The sequence below is a fragment of the Ascaphus truei genome, chromosome 13 (assembly GCF_040206685.1).
Source record: "Ascaphus truei isolate aAscTru1 chromosome 13, aAscTru1.hap1, whole genome shotgun sequence".
NCBI classification, from domain to species: Eukaryota; Metazoa; Chordata; class Amphibia; order Anura; family Ascaphidae; genus Ascaphus; species Ascaphus truei.
Genome location: NC_134495.1, coordinates 34069765 through 34074737, shown reverse-complemented (window position 1 = coordinate 34074737; position 4973 = coordinate 34069765).

The following is a 4973-nucleotide window of genomic DNA, read 5'->3' as shown; positions in this document are numbered from 1 at the left end:
TTACAGCTACAGACCGCAGGTCCACCTTTGGCCGTGACGTCACCTGATGTGATCAGCTGTTCGCTTTGGAGTAGAAGCTCCCAGATCCTCCAAGCTTCCCGCAGAAGCTACAGAGCGGTGCGGCTGAGAGTGCTGCAGGACCCAGAGTGGTCAAATTGCTCGTGTTCTTTTGGGAGCACGTGAGTTGAATGAGCTCACTGCTCATGTATATGTTTTAATTAAATTGTATGACACTATATATACACACCTTTCTTCTTTTTATATATGGTCCGGGAGAATTCCTGCCCTAATACTGCTCCAGATCAGAAATCTGGAAACGCCTGAACAATTCCTTTACCACGTGAGTGGGCATTCATTAGTTTAATCTGCATTTAATTGTTATTATACACACTTGCACAATGTTGGTTTCGTACCTTTTTATACATGCCTGAGGGGGGGGGGTTTGCGCATGGGAGTGTTCTTGTTTCCTATGACAGTATCTGTATCTTCGACGCTGCTATATTTTGGCCCAACACGTAGATTTGTGTGTCGCCAAAGAGGGCGAACCAGATTGGTGACGCGTTCGCCACGCGCCCGATCACCTGCCCAATCTCCTGCAGCCATTGTGCACACATCGCTGGGGCTGCAGGAGCGCGTGCGGCGGCGACACGCACGGTAGTCCGCGTATGCGCCGGCACTCTGCGCGCAGCCTAAGGGATCTTCTAACATTCCCCGGGCCATGTTTACACGATCTGGAAATGCTTCTTCTGCCGGCGCAAACTCCGTCCGCAGGCGGATCCGGGCAATCTCCTTCTGCAACTTTCATGGCACGATCATCAAGTGTTTATTACAGGGAAGGGTTGTATGGGGTAATAGGAGGAGTTATAGGAGCGGTTATATGGGGTAATAGGAGGAGTTATAGGGAGCGGTTATATGGGGTAATAGGAGGAGTTATAGGAGCGGTTATATGGGGTAATAGGAGGAGTTATAGGAGCGGTTATATGGGGTAATAGGAGGAGTTATAAGGATAGGTTATATGGGGTAATAGGAGGAGTTATAGGAGCGGTTATATGGGGTAATAGGAGGAGTTATAGGGAGCGGTTATATGGGGTAATAGGAGGAGTTATAGGAGCGGTTATATGGGGTAATAGGAGTTATAGGGAGCGGGTATATGGGGTAATAGGAGGAGTTATAGGGAGCAGTTATATGGGGTAATAGGAGGAGTTATAGGGAGCGGGTATATGGGGTAATAGGAGGAGTTATAGGGAGCGGGTATATGGGGTAATAGGAGGAGTTATAGGGAGCGGGTATATGGGGTAATAGGAGGAGTTATAGGGAAGGGTTATATGGGGTAATAGGAGGAGTTATAGGGAGCGGGTATATGGGGTAATATGAGGAGTTATAGGGAAGGGTTATATGGGGTAATAGGAGGAGTTATAGGGAGCGGTTATATGGGGTAATAGGAGTTATAGGGAGGGGATATATGGGGTAAAAACCCAAGCAATTCTTTCCCAAATCGCTTTACTAACGGGACACCAACACAAAATGATCCATTGATTCTACGTCATTATTGCATGAAACTCTGGGACACATTCTGTCTGATACATTCCTAGTTTGAATATTACATTACTTCGTACATATAATTTGCCATGAAAGGCCAACCAGGTAATATCCTTATATTTTGGTGGAGTTCTCTTGCTATTCAACATGTTTAATGCTTTACTCAAATCTTCCCCCGCACAATCTCTCAGGATTAATGGGGAAGAAAAGCATTTCGCAATCATTTTCTCAAATGTGTTTCCTAGAAGACATTTCTATCTCCCTACGGCTTATTTTCCACCTCCTTAAACGTCTGACGCAATGTGATCTGGTTACAGAGATATGGTACATGCATAAAACGATGTGAATGTTGGGAGGAAAAGGTGTTTATACAAGGATTGCTGCATTTAGCGATATTAAGTTGATAAAGTTCAAAAGCAATTGAGGGGTTATATTGCTAGGAGAACAGTATAAGCCTGTGTAGCCCCGAGGTAAATTTGAGCTTTCTGGCCCCTCTCCGCGAGTGCCGTGTGGTAGCGGGTGCCGCCGGAGGCTGCGACGGACCCGCCGGCACTTCGCGAGGGTGGGGGCCAGAGCAGGGAGCAGCGCGAGTTGTTGCGGCGCAGGCCGGTTGCCGGGGACGCGATCGGGCCGTCGCTAGGGCCGCGATCGCGTTGCCACCGGCTCGGCGGCTTGAAGAGAGGGCGCCGCCATTGCGCGTTAGTTCACGCATGCGCAGTAGGGCGGAAGCGCGCGAAATGATCCCCAGTGCAGGGAGAGATCGCGCGAGAGTAGGGAAGGTAGTAGAGAGGTTGAGGCGGCCATTAGGGGTTCGCGCATGCGCGGGAGAAGCGCGCACGCGGCCCCAGTGTTTAGACAGCCCCCTGGGAACTACAATTCCCAGGAGGCTTAGGGAGACAGGCATCAGGTGCCTGAGTGTGGCCAATAGGGCTGGAGGAAGCTCAGCCCGGGAATATAGATACATTTCCCGGGCTTTGCATGCGTCAGTCAGGCAGAGGAGAAGGAAGGAGTAGGAAGGGTGCAGGGAGCGCGTGGCTCCTGTACCGAGGTAAGGGTTCTCCCTAGATCCCCAGGCAGGCCCCAATTCCCGGTAAGGGCAGGGGGTAACTGAAGAGGGACGGCCCTAGCTAGGGAGGTGACCCTTAGGTGCGGAAGGTGCAGTTTGGCAGTGCCACAGCGGAGAGGGCTGTGGGCACTGGCAAATAGGCACAGTGTGTGAGCAGTGGAATTGCTGCGGGATCCAGGTGGCTGTGTGTGATTGCAGCTGTCTGTGTGTGTTGTCGCTGCATGTGCTGGGCGCAGTGCGTGCAGTGTGTGTGAAGCGTGTGTGAATCCCTGCAGGCTGACAGTGTGAGCTGTGTGTTGGCTGCAGGTGAGTTAGGCTGTTAGGATTAGCCAGATACAGAATAGGACTGGGTAGCTAGGGGAAGGGGGGCAGGTTATGGTTCCACAGGCCCTAGGAGTTTTCCCCAAGCCATCCCAGGTTGCGGTTCATCAGGGACAGGCCCTAGGTTAGGGTTCCTGTCCTGTTAGGGTTGCTGTCACTCTAGGAGTAGTTAGTGATAGGAAGGGATAGCGGCGGTTGCTGTTCCCATGCGGTTGGTGTTGCCGTGATCCGGTTGCAGTTCCCGTGGAGCGGTGGGACCCTCGTTGGGGTCCACCGGCAGAAGTACCTGGAAAGGATCAGACGGACGGACGTCTGACCCTTTTAGAAGAAAGTTGCGGTCCCGAGCATCGGAGTGCTCGGAAGGTATCCAAGTATTATAAGTGCACCAACTGGGCCCTAGCTTAATTTAGTGACTGCGCAGTCACCCACGACCTTTCGTAGGAGTACGAGACATTGGGTGTGGGGGATCACAGGACACTGGGTGGGGAACACCAGACATTGGGCTGAGGTGATGCGGATAGAGCATCAGGTTGTGTTATGATGTTATGTAATGTGTTATAGTATTTGCTATGTTCTCAGTAAAGTGTTAGTATTCTTTCTATCGTATACGTGTGTTATTGTATTTCTTACCCAGGGCTATCTTTCCTAACGGGGGATCCTGGGTAAGTGGAGGCGCTGCACCAGGTAATGTTAAGGGTTTCCTCAGGCTCCCAGGTAGCGGAGGCTCAGATCTCCTGGAGCCACAGGTGTTATACAGTCACCAGTAGCCCTTTAGAGCAGGTGTGTTGCGGGGAAAGGAACCGGTTAGACCACGAGGGGCCAATGTGAGATTGGGTGGGTCGGCCGGTTCACAAAAAGGGTTACATTTGGAGGCGCTGCTGAGATATCAGACCTGGGGTGCCCTGTATGTTTTTTTTCTAATCTGTGTCCTATTTTTGTGTCGCCATGGGGAAGCCCTCAAGGCGGAGAAAGCCACGTGCTAAGTTCCCGGCCGCGCGGGAAAATGTTGCCAACAGTTATCCAGGACTGGCGGGAAAACCCGAGCCCCGCCCCCTCACTGTGAGTGACTCAGTACCGAGTTTGCAACATTCCCCAAAAGACTGTGCTGCCCCTCCTCTAGAGTCCACCAGGGGGAGGGAGTGTCTTGAGCAGAAATCAGAAATTTCTGTTCCCCCTAAGGAAAGCAAGGGATGCCGAGAAAACCACCCTTGGCTGTATAGAATCGTACGGGCCCCCCATTTAGTCTTGCCAATGGTGGTGTGCCCGTGTGCGTTGAAAGAATGGAAAGCGATGGGTGGCTGGCTGGACGGAGCATCTGAGTCACCAGTTGCTCTCACGCTGACCGTGGTAGACGGGGAAGAATGCCTGCACGGCCGTCTGCATGACTGTGCGTGTGCCGTTGGTGAGCTGACCCAAGGGCCTAAGTGTCCTGACTGCGCGGCGCAGTTCCTGCAACCCAAACCGCCAGCGGCAGAGGACTCTGTTACAGAAATGGAGTGTTCCCTCCCCGAGGAGGAGAGAGACTGCCAGGGGTTACACCCTGATGTGTATGAGCCCTGGAATTTGCCGGGAATGGAGGTCACGATGCTAATGTGCCCCTGCCTCAGTGAAGCCCTTAAAGAGGGAGTAGAACCGTCCCAGTTACAGCTAGGGTTCAGGTCAACTGAGGTGGACGGAGAAACGTTTACCCAGTGTTTTGGCCTCAAATGTGGCTGTAACCGGAGGGAGGCACTGGCATGGGAGCCCCAATGTGAGTGTTGCGGGGCCTGGTTCCTAAAGCCTATCCTGCCCCAGGCGGCGGAACCAGCCGAGAAAGAAGAGGAGGAGCCGGACCTCCCTCCTACAGTAAATGATACTTGTCCTCAGTTTGTTTTGATTCCAGAGGCCTCCGGGGACCCGTGTGTCCAGACCACTGTTGCAGACCCTCTCAAAGGGGACGTGCAAATGGAGGAGCAGGAACCTCTGATGGCGGAACCTGCGGAGAAGGAGGCGCCTGATGGTGCTACCGAGGTGGGTGAAGCCGCTACTGATTTGTCCACTTCAGCGA